General features: G+C 35.1%; 1 protein-coding gene across 1 annotated transcript in view; it reads right to left on the reverse strand.

The window, feature by feature from the left end:
• Positions 1-20690, reverse strand: part of LOC141549062 (ras-like protein family member 11A-like) — a 51131-nt gene that overhangs the window by 11489 nt on the left and 18952 nt on the right. The gene's annotated exons all lie outside the window — the stretch shown is intronic.

The following is a 20690-nucleotide window of genomic DNA, read 5'->3' on the forward strand; positions in this document are numbered from 1 at the left end:
TGCTTCAGCTTAAAAAACAGACAGTCCGACAAATCAGGGGATCCCTAGGCAACTATCTCACATGAAGGGCTTCCGCTGCCCTGTTTACTAAGCAGGTGGGAAACAAAAACAAACAAACAAAAAAACCAGCTGAGGGAGGGGCTCTTTTTTCATTATCTTTTCATATAAAGACATTCCCTCTTTCCCGTGGAAGGGAACCGGCACATAATCTGTTTGTAGGTAGAAATAACCTTGAAACACAGAATCCTGGCATGGGAATTGACCAAAGTGCATGTAACACAAACTGTCATAACAGAGACTCAAAGGGACCTTAGGACAGAGACGTAGAAAATATGAGCTGGAAAACTCCAGATTTTTAGACCTGGAAAAAACCCCTTCCACTATGGAAGGTTGAAAGTATCTTGAAAAGGACAATATATAATGTCCAGCTGGGAAAGAACCTTAGGATAGAGAATTTCAGAGCTAGAAAGACCCTTTGAAAAGAAAATTTGGAATATGAGAAGGGTCCTTAGAACAGAGAACACAGAATGTCAGAATGAATAGAGACCCTGAAACTTGAACCATGGAATGTCGAATTTGGAAGTGATCACAGAACATTGAATATTAGACCCAAGAAGGAACTTAGAACAAAGAATATAACCTAGCTGTGAGGAAGGAGAAAACCTCAAAACATAGAATCTTATAAATGGAAGGACCTTCAGCCCCAGAACATGGAATGTTAGAGTGGGATGCAATCTTACTAGAAAAGTCATAAAACAGCAGAATTAGAAATCAACTAATCAACCCACCACCATTTCTTAAGCCTCTACCCAATGAGGTAAACATGGGACTATGAAGACAAAACTCTGTTCTCAACGACTCTCATTATATCCATGTGTAAATATATAAATTAATATAAATATAATAAAATAAATATTTATTTATTATAAATATAATAAATTAATATAAATATAATAAAATAAATATTTATTTATTATAAATATAATAAATATATAAATATATAAATTACACACACACACACACACACACACACACACACACATGGAATAAAGATATAGTAGTTAGCCATGGAGGGCATTAGTAATTGCAGAGATCAAGAAAGGCATCATGTAGTATGTGGTGCTTGAGCTTTATCTTGAAGGAAGTGAGATATATCTCTATGAAACAGAGTTAAGGAGGGAGTGTATCCCAGGCATGGAGGACAACTCTTGCAAAGACACAGAAGTGAGACATGTACTTATGGTTGTTGTATGAGAAGGACATGGAAGCTGGGTGTGTGTGTGTGTGTGTGGCAGTGCTGGGGTGCAGGAAGGCTAATATTATAAAATGAGACTAGAAAGTATTTGAGGCCAAGTTGTGACTAACTTTAGAAGGCAAACCGATGATTCTAGAGGTAATAGGGAGCCGTTGGAGTTTATTAGGAGAGGGTCAGATCTGTACTAAGAAAAATGATTGCAGCAGCTGTGCAGAGGATTTATTAGAGTGAGGAGAGAGACTTCAGCATGAAGTTGTTGTAGACAAGATTTTTAGAATCTTCCAACATATAGTTGGAAAACACTTTAGAACATATTTGTTGAATAAAAGAACATTAGAAGAGAGAGTATAGAGTGGGTTGGAAAGAACCTTAGACCATAAATCTAGAACAGAGAATGTAGAACTAGAAAGAACAAAAATTTTCTTCAAAGATTATAGGATGTTAGAGCTGGAAAGAACATCAGAGTAGAGAACATAGAATGTCAAAATTGGAAAGAACCTTAGATCAGAGATTATAGAATATTTTGCAAAGAAAGAATCTTGTAACATGGAATATAAAAGAAACTCAGGACCTAGAATATTGATCATTGGGACTGATAAGAAGCCTAGAACACTGAAGCTTGGATTATCTGTTGGAAATGTATCTTTCATATGTATTTTTAGATAATAAAATAGAATGATAGAGGCGAAAAGAAACTCAGACTATACAAGGTAGAATGTAAGAGTAGGAAGGGAACCATAAAGACAGAAAGTAAAGAATCTTACCATATGCAACATAAAATGTTATTTGTTGGAGTTGGTTGGGGAAAAAAAATCTCTCGCTAGAGTGGGAAGGGGCCAAAGAGTCCAGAACATTAAATATGAGAACAAGCAAGAACTTTAATATAGTATAAAATGTGAGAGTTAGAAAGCACTGTAGAACAAAGCCCATACAATATTAAAGTTAAGTCAAATCAAGAAGCATTTATTAAATTTAGACTGTGAGCCAGGCATTCTGCCAAATGTTGGTGATACAAGGAAAAATAAAAAACAATTCCTGCTTTCAAGGAATTCAGTCTAATGTGCAAATACCTATATATGAAGAAAATAGAAAATACATTGTATATAAGCATGGAGGAAAAGTCCTAGCATTAAGGGGGGAATTGAGAAGGAAGGGCTTCTTGTTTAAGGTGGGATTTTAGCTAGTACTTGAAGGGAGCTGGAGAAGCTAGGAAGCAGAGACATTTCAGAATTTCTAGACTTTTTTCTGTTTCATCTGCTGGCTTTTAAATGTTGCTTGCAGTTTCCACAAAATTCCCCCCAAATTCCCATTTAATTTTTTGTGCCTATTCATGATATATCAGATTCACAATGGGGATGGTTGTGATATGGAAGGGATGACTGTATTTACTATGGGACAGACAATCAATCAATAGACATTTATTAAGTATTTACTTTGTGCCTGCATTGTACACACTGGAAATATAAATGCAAGCAAAAAGACAGTCCCTCCCCTCAAGGAGTTTGTCTTTTAGAGGGGAAAACAACATATGAAATGGAGTTCAAAAACAGGAATGGGTGGTAGTTGAAGGTATAAAAGTCTAGGAACAGAGTTGAGTTAGAAATAGGTATGTTTATTTTATTTTATTTTTTTACTTTATTTTTCTTGGGGGGGAGAGATCTATGTTTTCTTTCACAATATGATTTTTATGGAAATGTTTTGCATAACTTCACATGTGCCTTCTTAATGGGTGTGAGGCTGGGGAGTAAGGGAGAGAATTTGGAACTCAAAAAAGTGTTAAAAACAAGTATACAAATTATTTTACATGTTACTGGAGAAAATAAAAATAGTAAATATTAAATAAAAAGCAAAGGAGTTTTTCTAAATGCCACTAATTGGCTGAAAGTCTTAGTGTGATATTTTTCTCAAAAATAAATGAATATGGTTGACTTGAGCACTTTCTCCAATGGAAGTTCTGATAGGAACTCACCAATCAGGAGGAGGCTGAATTCATAGATGACAGAACAAAGATCAAAAGGGCTGAAATAATTCTTAGAACACATGTTTTTTCCTACACTCTTAGGTGCAGAAGAAACTTTAAATCACATTATATGAAATGAAGGGCTCAAAAGATCCTTAAAACAACAACAAAAAATCTGAGCTGGAAAGAGCTTTAATACTTACTTAGATGGTAAAATCCCTCAGGAAAGGGAACTTAAAATTTCAGAATTAGAAAGAATCTTGTAATATAGAAAATATAATATTAGAGTGGAAATCGGAAGCTAAAACACAGAACATACAATGTTAGTTTAGAAATTACCTTAGAATATAAAATGTAGAATGTGTAATGGAAGCTTTGAATAATGAGGACTTAGTCCTTAGAAATGATTGAATTTGCCCTTCCTGGTAGGATATACAGATTTCACACAATGATGAGGCTACTTCCAGCCATGAATGACTGAGAGACTGGTGCTGTGTGGTGGTGGGATATCTTCTGGTTAGTTGAGGATCCCACAGGCCATATTACTCAAAAGTATATGATTGAGAATTTTGTGTATCTCCAAAAAGAGCCCCTTCTGAAAGCAATAAATAGAGAAACTATTTTTACATTCAAGAATTCTGATAAAGTTCTCATTTCTAAAATATATAGACAATTGACTATAGGAATTCAAGCCATTCTCCAATTGATAAATGGTCAAAGGATATGAACAAACAATTTTCAGATGAAACTGAAATCATTTTTAATCATATGAAAAGGTTCTCTAAATCAGTTTTGATCGGAGAAATGCAAATTAAGACAACTCTGAAGTACCACTACACACCTCTCAGACTGGATAAGATGACAAGAAAAGATAATGATGAATGTTGGAGGGAGTATGGGAAAACTGGGACACTGATACATTGTTGGTGGAATTGTGAACGGATCCAACCATTGTGGAGAGCAATTTGGAACTATGCTCAAAATGTTATCAAACTGTGCATACACTTTGACCCAGCAGTGTTTCTACTGGACCTGTATCCCAAAGAGATCTTAAAGGAGAGAAGGAGACCCACATGTGCAAAAATATTTGTGGCAGCCCTTTTTGTAGTGGCAAAAAATTGGAAACTGACTGGATGCCCATCAGTTGGAATGGCTGAATAAGTTATGGTATATAAGTGTGATGGAATATTATTGTTCTATAAGAAATGATCAACAGGAGAGACTTACATGAACTGATGCTAAGGGAAATGAACAGAACCAGGAGATCATTGTATATGTCAACAGTAAAATTATACTATGATCAATTCTGATGGATGTGGCTCTTCTTAACAATGAGATGATTCATGCCAGTTCCAATGAACTCATAATAATGAGCTCCATCTATATCCAGAGAAAGGTCTGTGAGAACTGAGTGTGGATCACAACATAACATTTTCATTCTTTTTGCTGTGGTTTGCTTGAATTTTATTTTCTTTCTCATTTTTTCCTTTTTGATCTGATTTTTCTTATGGAGCAAGATAATTGTATAAACATGTATGCCTATATTAGATTTGCATATTTTTTACCATGTTTAACACATATTGGATTACTTGCCATCTAGAGGAGGGGATGGGGAAAGGGAGAAGGGGGAAAATTGGAACACAAAGTTTTGCAAGGGTCATTGGGGGAAAATTATCCTTGCATATGTGTTGAAAATAAAAAGCTTCAATTTTTTAAAAAAGATAACATAAAAAGAAAAATAGCTCCTTCTGTTGACCCCTTTCTTATTCTTCATCATACGTGAGTGAGATGAGAACTCTCTGACGTAATGGGGAAAGCAACTACCCTATCTCCTACTTGGTCACCATGTATCCAACAGCACATTCTGTTCCTCTTGTATTTTTCTTCCTGACCTTAGTTTATTGCACATTCAGAGATGGCATTGAACAAGTTATAACATTGTGAGCCTTTAAAGGTCAGAAGAACCATTAGAGATCTCACCAGCAATCAGAATGGCTAACATTGTGAAGGTGATAGCAGTGACCAATAACCCAAGAAGCATATGCCAATAGATGTGGAAAGACACTCACCCAAGGATGGCAGTCACTTCAGGATAGAAGTACTAGCTATGGAATCCAGAAAAGTACCTATCTTAGGAGCCCAGCAGAGAATTATCCCTAAGAGGAACTTCATAAGGATTCTCTGAAGAAAGAAAAAGATCATCAGCAGGAAGGATAGAGTAGAAAGGACTGACTGGACACTCTATGCTCTACAGTGACACCCACTGGTGTTAAAAATGTAAGAGGTGAATACCAACTTAGAACTGAGAAGAGAAATTTCAGAGTGGGAAGGGATCTAAAAAGACATAGCGGTATCAGACAAGGAAAGCAATTTGTAACAGAGAACAGACAATTTTAGAGGGGGAAAGGACTTTAAAAGACAAGATATAGATAGAATGTTCAGGAAAAGAATATGGAACATAAAATGCCTGAGTAGGAAAGAACTACAGAACCAAGAACATAACATGTAAAGGCTGGAAAGAAGTAAAGAACAGAGAACACAGGAGATGAGTACTTGAAAGAAATTAGAACACAGAATATAGAATGTTAGAGGGGAAATAACCTCAGAACTGAGATAGAATGTTAAGAATACAGAACATAAAATGGCAGTGTAAGCAAAAGCCTTTGAACATAGAATGTCAGAACAGTATAGACCTTAGAACATAGAAAACACTCAGAAGCACACTTACCAAAGATACATTCTCTCAGGATTGAGTCCTCCCTGTTTGGTCTCCTGTTGCAGTGGAATGATAGGAGTGCACATAACCTTTGATCTCAGAACATAGAGTCTCCAAGCTGAAAAGAACCTTGGCTAATTGAACATAGAATACCAGGGCTTAAAAAGACTGAAGAATATAGGAAGCCAGACCCAGAAAGAATCTTAATACATGGAATGTGGAATGACAAGCACCCTAGAATAAAGAAAATAGAATGTCATAGCTAGAAAGAACTTTGTAACATTGAGCATAGGATACCAGAATGGGAAGGTTCAGTAAAACATGAAATACAGAATGTTAAGTTGGTAAAAAAATTTAGGAAATATAACAGAATGACAGACATAGGTTGTACTATGCCATAGATAATGTGGAATGTTAGAATTTGATACAACCTTAGAAAAAAGAACATAGAATATCAGATCTGGATAGAATATGATAATATTGTATAGAATCTAATAATAGAGAATCAGAGAACATATAATGACAGCGCTTTCTAGAATCATATAAAATAGAACATAGAATGTTTGAGCTGGAACATTAGAATATTTAATATAATATATCAGAGACAGAAGGTACCTGCTAATTCATAATGGTAAATAGGAAGTGGCCTTAGGACATAAAATTTCAGAGTTGAAAGTTACTTCAGAACAGCAAAAAAAATTTGACCTAAAAAGAACCTTAAAATGTAGAACATAGAACATAAGGTATTTGATGAACCTTATATCATAGAACATAGAACATAGTTCTACAGAACATAGTTAATTTAGAGTTACAAAGTACATTAAATATACAACTAATTATTTTTTGAGCTGGAAAAAATTGGATACATCCAATATGGTAAACAAAATGGAGTCACATAAAAATATCTCTGTTTTGATCATCACATATATCACATATATCATCAATCTCAGCCACTTTTAGTGTCCACCAGTCTTACCTGTGGATCCATAAAGATGTAAGATGCACAGCAGCCAAACTCTGGTAAACCTTCTTGGCAGTTGAGTTAAATCATATTGAGGGTAACCGACAAGATTTAAACCCACTGGTGAGTTAGGGGAACATCTATCTCAAGCATGTGAAGACTTCTGGGGAAAATGGGCAGATGAAAAAAAAAAAACTGTTCCAATGATTATGAAGGCAGTTGAATCAAGAATCATGGATCACTTAGAGCTTTGTCATATATCAAAGACATCAAGATCATCCACTGCATCCTGGGCCATTACCAGTCATCTTGACTTTTGACTTGCCACTGGACTTGGAAGGCTATGGAAAAGAAAGTGAGGCTGACAACTTCTTGCAATTTTGCCTCACTTAAGTCCAATTCATGCCCAAGTCAAGACATCACCTATAATGTCATTGATCTTCTTTGAAAAACAAAGAAAAATAACAATAACAAGAGCAAAAACAACAACTTACTATGTGGCAGGCACTGTGCTATGTGCTGGGGATACAGTCAAGACAACAACTACATAAATTAAGATCTACGAGATAATGTACAGAGGAGAGTAGGAAGGGACTTTTGAAAAGACAACACAGAATATAAATATGGGAAAGAATGTTACACCATAAAGCATAAAGTGACAGAGCTGGAAAGAATTTTTCAACTGTAATTATGTCAGATCTAGAACTGGAAAGAGTTTTAAAATGTAAAATAGTGGATGTTGATGCCAAAGACTGGAACTCAGATAGCAGTTTAGAACATGAAATACAGAATTCAAGAATTGAAAGAATGCTATGTCAAACAGCACAGAATCATAAAAATTAAAAGGAACTTTAAAAAAATTATTTTATTAAAAAAAACAGAATAAGAAAAAAGAAAAACAAAAAGGAATACAAAATAAAATAAAACAAAAGAGACCATCCTCATGTGCCTAGCAGAATATCAGGGAAGATTTGAAATATATAACAACAAATTACCTGTTTAAGAAAGTATAAATACTAGTACAAGAAATTATATTCATGCCCATCTTTACTTTTTTGTAAATTGTTCTTTTTTTCTCTTCTGCACATCTTTTTTATTTTTTCCTCCAGTCATTCCCCGCCCCAATCTCTCCCAAGCAGGCTATAGTTAAGAAAGGATATATTTATGTATACATATAGATATAGATACACACATATGTACACATACCCTGCTTCCCCCCACACACATATCTTTCTTATCCCTACTGACTCTTTGCTTTAATTCTGCTTCTTAACTTGCCTTGCTATGGCTTAACCTCTACCCACTCATGGATCCCTCCCTTGTCTTTCCTGCACCTTCTGCTTCCCCATCCACCCATCAACGCCCCCCCTTATTTCTTTATACATTTTGGAGGGTGCTATACTCTTCATGGTATATATGTAGTTTTGCCTACTTAACCCATTCCCAATGTGAGTAGGTTTTCAGAACTCCTCTCCCCTCTAATGCCTCTGTGTCTATTCTTCCTCTGTATCTCATTTGTATAACATAATTATTATTTTTATCTTAACTCTGCTTCAGTCTTTCTTTAGAGCTACATTATTGCTGATGTCAACCTTAAACATATAGTGTACACTTCTCATGTAAAAAAATAAACAATGTATCCATGTTGAGTTCTTTGAAATTAATCTTTGCTATCAGCTCTTATAAGTTAAATTTTCTGTTAAGTTTGAATTTGGTTGATAGAAAGTCCTGAAAATCTTCAAGTTCATTGAATGTCCATTTTTACTCATTCAATATTATGGATAATTTTACTGGATATAGTAATTTTGGTCACAGGCCTACATCTTTTTATTTCCTGATTCCAGGATCTATGGCCTTTTATTGTGGCTGCTGCTAAGTCCTGTACAATTCTAATGGCAGAGCCAGCATATTTGAATCAGTTTTTTCTTGTTTCTTGTAAAATTTTCTCTTTGATTTGGGGGTTTCAAAATTTGGCAATAATATTCTTGTGTGTTTTCCACAAAAAAATGTTATTGAGATGGTGATCAGTGGATTTTTTCTATTTCAACTTTCCCCTCATTTTCTATCACTCTAGGACAATTTTCTTGCATTAGTTTTTGCATTATTATGTCAAGATTCGTTTTTTGGTCACAACTTTCAAGTAGTCAAATTATTCTTATATTTTCTTTTCTTGATCTGTTCTCCAGATCAGTGTTCTTATTTTTCACATTCTGTTCTATTTTTTCATTCTTTATGATCTGTTTTGTTATTTTTTGGTCCCTTATAGCTTCACTGACTTTCCCTTGCAAAATTCTAATTTTTAGAGTTATTTTCATTTCTGGGACTCTGTATCTCCTTTTCCAGTTGGTTAATTTTTTTTATTAGCTCCTTATTTTTCTTGAATGGTTTTTATTTTTAGTTTTTCCTCAATGTCTCTCATTTGATTTTTGAATTCTTTTTTGAGTTCTTCTATAATTATCTCTGGCTCTCTGAAGCCACTTAATGTTACTCTTTTGAGTAGAAAAAGCTCTTTTTACTTCATTATCCTCCTCTTTCCTGTTTCCTGTAAATTGGGCTCTTTCTTCTTTGCCAATTTATTTTTTTAAATAAGAGGTACTAGTATAAGCACCACTAATTGTTGTGTGTGGGTGGTGTCTGTAGCTTCACTTCAGCTCTTCCCTGTGACCTGGAACCCCAAACCAAGAGCTTAATCCTCTTGCAAGTGCCCACAGCCAGCAGCATTCCTGCCTCCCTGCTTCTGCTTTCCCAGTGTGCTTGTTCCTTTTCACCCAGGACCATCTATGCAACACTGATGGGCTTGGTGTTCCTAATCAGCTGAGGTTTCCTCAGTCTTCCCTGATTCAGAACCCGACTCACAAACTGTTGGGGAGGTGAAAATTTCTGTGGTTCCTGTTGAGATTTCAGCCACACTCAGCTTGCCCCAGGGGCCTCTGGTGTTTCTGTGGTTTCTGTGGAGCTAGCCTGGAGGTGTTCCTGCTTCACACAGGTTAATCCCTAGCCTAGGGGCTTTCTTCAAGTCTTCTCAGGTTGTGCCAGGAGGACCCTTGTTTGCCCCAAGTCTTTGTGTTTCACAAGTCTATGTTTGCCCTAAGGCACAAATTTGTTCTCTTTGTGGGAAAAGTCTGGAGAGCTTGAAATTTACCAATCTACTTTGCCATCTTCCCAGAATCCTCCTCAGGAACTTTCAAATAAAAGACATGGAATGTCAGATTAGAAATGAATCTTACAATAGGTAACAATGCCAGAGTGAGAAGGGTCCTAAGAATAGACAACATTGAATTTTATGGCTAGAAATGTTAGAAAAGATAGCAAAAAATTTCCAGAGCTGGAAATTTTCTTGTAAAAGAAAATTGCCTAGTATGAAATTATCTCTGAACATAGAATGTCAGAGCAATTAAGAACCTTAAACCAGAAAGGATAGACTATCTGGAAAGGAAAGAATCTTAGAACATAAAAAATAAAAGGTTAGAACAAGATTATATAATATGATATGTGATAATTTTAAGAATCTTAGACCAGTGCTTTCAAACCCAAAGAGAAAGAGAGCTCTGAAGCCACGTATAAACTTAGAAAAATCACAAATTAACATTATCTAAGTTATATTGTTCTTTTATTTACTTGATTAAATAATGCCCAATTTGTTATCTGGTGCGGACAGCAATGAGGAATTTTGCCAGCTGCTTGTGGCTTTCAGGCTGTGAGTTTGACTCCTCTGCTTAGACCTTGGAATATGAAATGCAAGAGTTTAAAACAAAATCCCAGACCATAGTAAATAAAAGGTCACTCAACATAGGATGTTAGAATGGAAAAGAGCATGAGAACATAAAAATAGAATAATTAATTAGGGAATAACTTTAAAACTTAAGATAAAGGATATTATCACAGGAAAAAAATTTAAGAACATATGACATAGATTGTCAGAGCTAACACACATCTTAAAACAAATCACATAGAATGATAGAGTGGAAATAATCTTGAAAAGAGAGAACACAACATGCAAAGAAATAGGGTATAAAATCTAGATTGTTTAAATTGGCAATAAATTTAGAATTTGAATCAAGAATATAAGAGTGGGAAGGAACCTAAGAACACAGCAAATATCAAAACTGGAAATAATATTAGTGCTATAAGAAATATGTCAGAAATCAAAAGAAGAATTGCAGAGCAGGATGTAACATATGGTAATTGAGTTGAAAAGAACCTTACAATATAAAATATGGAATGTTAGGGTTAGACACTTAAAAAAATTCCATGTCTGAGCTGTATTATATAGGACATAGAATGTTAGGGTTGGAAAGAATCGAAATGAATCTTGCAAGAAAAAACATGGAATGTTAGAGTGGAAGAGGCCTTGGGAATAGAGAACATAGAATGCCAGAGCTAGAAGGAACCATACAACAGTGAATGTACAGAGTTGGAAGGAATCTAACACTATTCAATACAACATGTCAGAACTAGAAGGTACTTTTTAATATAGAATGATAAACTAAAAACTTATCTTAGAACATGGATCTAGGGATATTTAAGGTAGAAAGACCCTACTTATTGGGGTAACTCACTAGTTGACAAAAACTGAAATTTGTAAGTTGTCCGGCAGAAAGTAGGCACAGAGCAATATGTCACATCATATACCAAGATAAACTCCAAATGTATATGTGACTTTGATCATAAGCAAATTAGCAGGACAAGGAAGAAATTATCTTTCAGATCTATGTGTAGAGGAAGAGTTCATGACCAAAGAAGGTATGGAGATCACACAAGATAAAATGGACAATTCTGATTACATAAAATTTAAAAGCTTTGCACAAACAAAAATAATGTGGTTAAGTTATTCTTTTTCTTTTTTTAGTCTTCAGCAGTTTTTTTTCCTTTTCTTAATAATAGTTTTTTTATTTTCAAAATATATGCAAAGATGGTTTTCAACATTCACCCTTATAAAACTTTGCATTCCAAATTTTTCTTTGTCCCTTCCTTCTATCCCCTTTCCTAGACTACAGCAACTAATCCAATATATGTTAAACATGTATAATTCTTCTATACCTATTTTCACCTTTATCATGCTGTATAGGAAAAATCAAATCAAAAAGTAAAAAAAGAGAAAAAAGCAAGCAAATAACAACACAAATGTGAAAATACTATGTTGTGATCCTGGGTGTAGATGGCTCTCTTCACAAGATCATTGGAACTGCCATTAATCATCTCATTGTTGGAAAGAGCCATGTCCATCAGAATTGATCATCATATAATCTTACTGTTGCCGTGTACAATGCTCTCTTGGATCGGCTCATTTCACTTAGCATTAGTTCATGTAACTAACCCTGCTCCTGATCATTTCTTATAGAACAATAATATTCCATAATATTCACATACCATAACATATTCAGCCATTCTCCAATCGATGGGCATCCAATCAGTTTCCAGTTTCTTGCCACTACAAAAAGGGCTGCCACAAACATTTTTGCACATGTGGGTCTCTGTCCCTCCTTTAAGATCTCTTTGGGGTACAGGTCCAGTAGAAACACTGCTGGGTCAAAGAGTATGCACAGTTTGGTAACATTTTGAGCATAGTTCCAAATTGCTCTCCAGAATGGTTGGATCCATTCACAGTTCCACCAACAATGTATCAGTGTCCCAGTTTTCCCACACGCCCTCCAACATTCAGCATTATCTTTTCCTATCATCTTAGCCAATCTGACAGGTGTATCTCAGAGTTGTCTTAATTTGCATTTCTCTGATCAATAGTGATTTGGAGCACCTTTTCACATGGCTACAAATAGTTTAAATTTTTTCATCTGAAAATTGTCTGCTCATATCCTTTGACCATTGATCAATTGGAGAATAGCTTGAAATCTTATAAATTGGAATTGGTTCCTATATATTTTAGAAATGAAGCCCTTATCAGAACCCTTGAATGTAAAAAAAGTTTTCCCAGTTTATTGCTTCCCTTCTGATCTTTTCTGCATTGGGTTTCTTTGTACAAAATCTTTTTAATGTAACATAATCAAAAAAATCTATGTAGTTTCAGTTATGAGTTCCAGTTCTTTTTTGGACACAAATTCCTTCCTTCTCCATAGATCTGAGAGATAAACTATTCTATGTTCTTCTAATTTGCTTTTAATATCACTCTTTGTGTCTAAATCATGAACCCATTTAGATCTTATCTTGGTATGTGGGTTGAGCCCTAATTTCTTCCATACTAGTTTCCAATTTTCCCAGCAGTTTTTGTCAAATAGTGAGCCCTTATCCCAAAAGCTGAGGTTCTTGGGTTTGTCAAACACTAGATTGCTATGGTTATTGATTATTTTGTCCTGGGATCCTAACCTAGTCCACGGATCAACTACTCTGTTTCTTAGCCAGTACCAAATGGCTTTGATGATTGCTGCTTTATAATATAGTTTTAAGTCTGGCACAACTAGGCCACCTTCATTAACATTTTTTTCATTAATTTCCTTGAAATTCTTGACCTCTTGTTCTTTCAGATGGACTTTGTAATTATTTTTTCTAGATTTATAAAATAATTTCTTGGGAGTTTGATTGGTATGACATTAAATAAGTAGATTAATTTAGGTAGTATTGTCATTTTAATTATATTCGCTTGGCCTACTCATGAGCACTTGATAATTTTTCAACTGAATAGATCTGACTTTATTTGTGTGGAAAGTGTTTTGTAATTGTGTTCATATAGTTCTTGACTTTCCCTTGGCAGATATATTTCCAAATATTTTATACTATTGACAATTATTTTGAATGGAATTCCTTTTTGTATCTCTTGCTGCTGGACTTTGTTGGTAATACATAAAAATACTGATCATTTATGTGGATTTATTTTGTGTCTTGCAACTTTGCTAAAGTTGTGGATTGTTTTTTGTAGATTTTTAGTTGATCCCCTAGGGTTCATATCAACTGCAAAGAGTGATAATTTGATTTCCTCATTACCTACTCCTTTAATTCCTTTAATCTCTTTTTCTTCTCTTATTGCCAAAGCTAACATTTCTTATACAATGCTGAATAGTAATGGTGATAGTGGGCAACCTCTTTTCACTCCTGATCTTATTGGGAATGGTTCTAGTTTGTCCTCATTTCATATGATGCCTGCTGATTGTTTTAAATAGATGCTACTGATCATTTTCAGGAGAAGTTTCCTATACTCTCTAGTGTTCTTAATAGGAATGGGTGTTGGATTTTATCAAATGCTTTTTCTGCATCTATTGAGATAATCATATGATATTTGTTAGTTTGGTTATTGATATAGTTGACTATGCTGATATTTTTTTTTAATATTGAACCAGCCCTGATATAAATCTTGCTTGGTCATAGTGTATTATCCTGGGGATGACTTTGTGTAAGCTTTTTGCTAACATTTTATTTAAGATTTTTGCATCAGTATTCACTAGGGAAATTGGTCTATAATTTCTCTGTTTTCACTCCACCTATCTGTGTCATAAAAGGAATTTGATAGGACTCCTTCTTTCCTTATAAAATTCAAGTCTCCTTCTGTACCTCTCTGTCAGGAGATAGGACTATGTTTCATTATCAGACCTTGTTCTTTTCACTGTCCAGATTCTTAAGTTTTTCAAGGATGTACTCTTTAAAATTTTACTATTGTATCAGTTGCTCTCCCTGTGCTCATTCCACTTAGCAGCAGTCTATGCAAATCTCAGGTTTCTCTGAAACCATTTATTTTGTCATTTTTATGATGAGACAATATTCTATTATTTTTATATATCATAATCTGTTCAGCCATTACCCAATTGATGAACACTTATTTTCTTTCCTTTTTGCTACTATGAAATATTTTTAATTCCTTTGGTTTTCCTAATATTGAACCAGCCCTGCATTTCTGGTATAAATTCTACTTGGTCATAGTGTATTATCTTGGGCATGACTTTCTGTAATCTAATTGCTAATACTTTATTTAAGATTTTTGCATCAATACCCATTAGGGAAATTGGTCTATAATTTTCTTTGTCTGTTTTCCACCTCCCTGGTTTAGCTATCAGCACCATATCTGTGTCATAAAAAGAATTTGGTGGGCCTTTTTCTTTCCCTATTTTTTTCATATAGTTTATATAATATTGGATTTAATTGTTCTTTGAATGTTTGGTAGAATTCACATATAAATCCATCTTGCTCTGGAGATTTTTCTTAGGGAATTGATTAATAGATTGTTCTATTTCTTTTTCTAAAATGGGACTACTTAAATAATTTATTTTGGTTAACCTGGGCAATCTATATTTTGTAGATATTTCTCCATTTCATTTAGATTATCCAATTTATTGGCATATATTTGAGAAAAATTACTTCTAAATATTGCTCTAATTTCCTCTTCATTGGTGGAAAGTTCTCCCTTTTTATTTTTGAGACTAACAATTTGATTTTTCTCTTTCCTTTTTCTAATCAAATTAATTAAAGGTTTATCTATTTTGTTGGTTTTTTTTTCATAAAACCAAGTTTTAGTTTTATTTATTAATTCAGTAGTGTTCTTATTTTCAATTTTATTAATCTTTCCTTTTATTTTTAGAATTTCAAATTTGGTATTTAATTGAGGGTTTTCAAGTTGTTCTTTTTCTAGCTTTTTAAATTGCATGCCAAATTCATTGATCTTTTCTTTCTCTATTTTATGCAAGTAAGCATTCAGATATATAAAACTTTCCCTAAGAACTGTTTTGACTGACACCATATATTTTGGTATGTTGTCTCATTATTGTTATTCTCTTGAACGAAATTATTGTTTGTGTCTATGATTTGTTGTTTCACCCACTCATTCTTTAGGATTAGACTATTTAGTTTCCAATTAATTTTTAGTCTATTTTCCCCTGGTCTTTTATTGCATGTAATTTTTATTGCATCATGATCTGAAAAAAAAAAAGCATTTACTACTTTCGGCTTTCTGCATTTGATTTTTGAGATTTTTATGCCCTAATACATGGTCAAATTTTGTGTAGGTTCCCTGTACTGCTGAGAAGTAAGTGTATTCCTTTCTTTTTCCATTCAATTTTCTCCAAAGGTCTATCATACTTAATTTTCTATAGTTCTATTTACCTCCTTAGCTTCTTATTTATTTTGTGGTTTGATTTATCTAGTTCTGAGAGAGCGAGTTTTAGATCCTCCACTAGAATAGTTTTGCTTCTTGCAGCTCTCTTAATTTCTCCTCTAGGAGTTTAGATGCTATACCACTTGGTGTATTTTTATGTTTAGTGTTGTTTAGTATTTATGTTTAGTATTTGATATTGTTTATATTGAATATTACTGCATTATCTACATTACCCTTTAGGAAGATATAGTTTCTTTACTTATCTCTTTTAATTAGACCTATTTTTGCCTTTGTTTCATCTGAGATGAGGATCACTACCCCTGCTTTTTTTTTTTTTTTTTTTTTTTTTTTACTTTAGCTGAAGCAAAATAGATTCTGCCTTATCCTTTTACCTTTACTCTGAATGTATCACTGCTTTTAATGTGTTTCTTGTACACAGTATATTGTAGGATTTTGGCTTTTAATCCAGTCTGCTTCCATTTTATGGGAGAGTTCATCCCATTCAGTTTTATTGTGAAAATTAGTAATTAGAAAATCAGTATTTCCTACCATCTTGTTTTCCCCATGGTATACTTTCCACCCTGGCTACCTGTGCTGTGCCTGCACTTGGCTGCCTCCCTTCATGCCTGATTGAAACAGACCTTTTCTGAAGTTCTTCCAAAATATCTTCTGCTGGAAATTTGTTACACTCCAAGTATTTGTGGCTTGTCACTCCAAAACAAGTTCATAGACTTGATCTGGTGTTGATCTGGGGGACACTAGGAGGAACTCAGATAAAGGCCTTTCTATTCTCTGCCATATTGGCTCCACCCCCAAACAAATATTTATTAGGCATTTACTATATGTCAGGCACTGTGCTAAGCACTGAGGAGATTAATATTTTTTTAAAATAGGTGGTCCCTGGCCTTATGGACCTTAGATTCTAATAAGGGAAGAAACCACACATCAGTAAACAGAAGGAATTTTGTTCTTAGGAAGTGGAAAAAGGGAGAAAAATGGGGAACACAGGCAGATGGCGGGATGACTTGATTTTGTGGTTGAATAGTATGTGAAGCTGGAGCATGGTCTGGTGTCTAGAGCCAACACACAGTAGGTTGTATGTGTAAGTTGGCTCATCACAGTTGTCAACTGAGCTGGACCCCACTTAGTACTAGAGTTACACAGATGAAAAGATTTACTTCCCCAGAGACTAGTGCTGGAATTCTGGAACATTTATATGTGGAGAATGACATCTCAACTCCAGGTAGGGAAAGGAGGTAGGTGGTGGTTTTTGGATGGTAAAATGTGGCTGGGTGCCATGCATATGTTTGGCAGTATATTCAATATTCCACATTCATGGGCAGCTAGGTAGCATAAGTACTAGTCTAAGTACTAGTCTTCAAGATTTGAGTTTTAATTCTATGAATATAGCATTTGATTCTTTTTTTTCCTTATTTCCATTGATACAGTTGTATTCATTGTATATATCATTTTCCTGATTCTGCTGATTTCACTCTGCATCAGATTATTCTATATGGCTTACCATGCCTCTCTGATGTCTTTATCTTTGTCATTTCTTTTGTATAGTAGCATTTTGTTGTATTTATGTACCACAATTTGTTTAATGATTTTCTAATCTACTGGCAACTACTTTGTTTCCAGTTCTTTGCTAACACAAGAAGCTTATGTATCTATTTTCATAGAAGTCAATCAGCAAGTAGTTCTTAAGTGACAACTATGTGCCAAGGGATGTGTTAAGCACTGGGAGCATTGGGGGTCAAAGAAAGGCCAAAGACAGTTCCTGCTCTCTGGGACCTTCCAGTATAATGGGGGAATACAACATGAAAATGATTGTGTACAAAAGAAGATAGGTCAAATTAGAGATTATCATCAGAGGAAATGAGCTATTATCAAGGAAAAGTCTTCTTGTAGAAGATGGGATTTTAGCTGAAACTTGAAGGAAGCTGGGAATAAGAGAGGCAGGAATGAGGAAAGAGAAAAGTCCAGCAATGTTGGGAGGAGGGGACATAGCCAGTGAAATTCTCAGAATTTGATGGAAGTAGATATCTTTAACATAAAGAAGATCCAACTCACTTCCAGCTGATCAATGATGGACAGAAACAACTATACCCAGAGAAGGAACACTGGGAAGCGAATGTAAAATATTAGCACTACTGTCTATCTACCCAGGTTACTTATACCTTCGGAATCCAATATTTAACGTGCAACAAGGAAATTGGATTTACACACATATATTGTATCTAGGTTATACTGTAACACATGTAAAATGTATGAGATTGCCTGTCATCTACGGGAGGGAGTAGAGGGAGGGAGGGGAAAATCTGGAAAAAATGAATACAAGGGATAATGTTATAAAAAATTACTCATGCATATGTACTATCAAAAATTTATAATCATAAAATTAATTTAAAAAAAGAAAGCAAAAAAAAGAAAAATAAAAAAAAGAAATTCTCAGAATTTGGAAATGAAGTCTCAGGATGGTGAATTTAACTGTGTTGGGATGTACATGGAGGGGAGTAAGGCATTTTGTATGTTGTCCATCCTTCAGTCATAAAGAAGACCAATGATGTCAGGAGAGGGGATGTCTTGACTTGCAAGTGACTTGGATTTAATTGAGGAAGAGTTGTGCAAAGTAACCACTCACTGTCTTCTCTAGAATCATCCTTCAGTGGCAGTGAATAAGTCAGGATAACTTGAGATGGCCCAGGATGCAGGGGTTGACCTTCACCATTTTAAGCTTTTTAACCTCATTCAAACTGAGACCTGGAAAAGGGAGTAAGTTTTAAGAGGACTGGGAAAGTAGGAAGGAGCTGGCTTGATGATAGAAGACATAGTTATAAACTAAAGGATTATTTTTGAATTGTGAGCTTTTGAATTGTGAGCTCACATCTGAGAGCTGATTGGGGAGATGTTTGGGAGGAAGGGCAGGGCTTTCCCTCTATTCTTGAACTCAAGACATACGAGTGGCTATTTATTCTGCTTCACTGTAAGGCCTACTCTTTGAGAAGGTATGAGTTTTCTGCTCTTCTAGGTTGGGTAGAGAGAAAAAATGTCCTGTGCTTCCAAGAGCCTTTACCTGTCCCCAACACATTCCCATCCCTCACTGATCATGTTCATTTTTAAAAAAAACTGATGAACTTTGTCAGGGAGGCTGAGGGTCTTAGATCATCTGTCTGGTCTGTTCCCTGAGATTGGGAATGAACTTCAACCTTTTCACAGATGTGGCTTCAGCCCATTGGGCAGAGAAACCCTCAGATCCTTACACTGATTTGCTCCTAGAGTCAGGCATCTACTGAAGTGGAATGGACAGAACATTGGATTTGGAGGTAGCAGACCATCTCAATCACATATGGACTGTGTAACTTTTACCCCTTATGAATATCTTCTTTTCCTCATAATTAAAGGGAGACCATGGGATCATTGTTTTCCTTTGGCTCTTTTTTTTTTGCTAGCAAAAGCATCAGGGATCCTTAAGGGCCCTGGAAGGGCAGTTGTTTGCCTCAGATAACATAGTGTACAAAAACACTTTGTAAATCTTGGAGTTCTATAGAAATGGAGAAGTTGCCCTGATCTCTTCTCTATTTGCTTTGGATGTTAGCAAGCCTGTATTTTGAAAGAGCCACTTAACCAGTATGGTAGGAATCCAGATTTTCTGAACTATTTCTGAAACTTTGTATTTCACTCTTTATGAGCCAACTTTCTTCCACTTGTCTCTCTGTCTTTTTTCTCTGTCTCTGTCTCTCTGTCTGTTTATTCATTTTAATATCATATGTGTGCAAGGTCACAGTCTATGGGCTGGAAAATCTGTGAGAGGTTACCTTTTCTCCCTACTACACCAGCACCATCCAAGTTAGAGACTCTCTCTTGGTCTTAAGAGCTCTTAACTTAAGGGCCATGTGGAAAATCTATTCCAAAACACTCTTTCTTGCCAGAGATGATTTTAAAAACAACAACAAAGGGACAGCTAGATGGTGCAGTGGATAGAGCTTTGGCCCACAATCTGGAGGATTTTAAGTTCAAATCTGGCCTCAGACGCTAGCTGTATGACTCTGATAAGTCACTTAATCCCAATTGCCTTAAAAAAAGCAACAACAAAAAATGAAGCTCTAGCATGTTGAGCATCACATCTATATTAGGCAAAAATCCCCTAAATAGGAAGATATAGAATGGAAATGTTGAACACTCAGGAGGCCTGTAATTGGGAAATAGTTAACAAAATAAATACAATTCAATTTTATATATATATATATATATATGTATGTATGTGTGTGTATATATATATACATATATATATATATATAATATTGTATCATAATGTTAATATGTAGTTTTTTGAGTAAACCTCAAGCTGGCAGGAATCCTTATGTGTGGTTTACTTGCCTCTGTTTCCATCTGGGTTTGACACAATGATGTACAGGATTAATTGCCCCAATGAAGAGAGCAAACTCCATGGAAGACCATTTTTTCAATTGCAACAAAATTCCATCCTCTCCTAGTTCAGTCAGGGGCTGAGCATTCACTCTAGTCAGCTTCAGGGAAATTAATGGGTTTTGAATCCTAGCTCTGGGCAAGGAGGAGATATGTTGGGGGCAGAGTTGACCAGGACTGAGGTCATTTGGCTAAATATAGCCCTTTGCTATGCTCAGTTCCCTTGCTGACAGTTCAGAACCTAACATAAGCAGCCAAGTATATTTGAGCTGAGGGCTGGCCCTCCAGCTTGGCGGCCATGGAGAGGGTCCTTGACTGTGTTTACCTTTGGCCCAA

Source organism: Sminthopsis crassicaudata, chromosome X (assembly GCF_048593235.1).
Source record: "Sminthopsis crassicaudata isolate SCR6 chromosome X, ASM4859323v1, whole genome shotgun sequence".
NCBI lineage: Eukaryota > Metazoa > Chordata > Mammalia > Dasyuromorphia > Dasyuridae > Sminthopsis > Sminthopsis crassicaudata.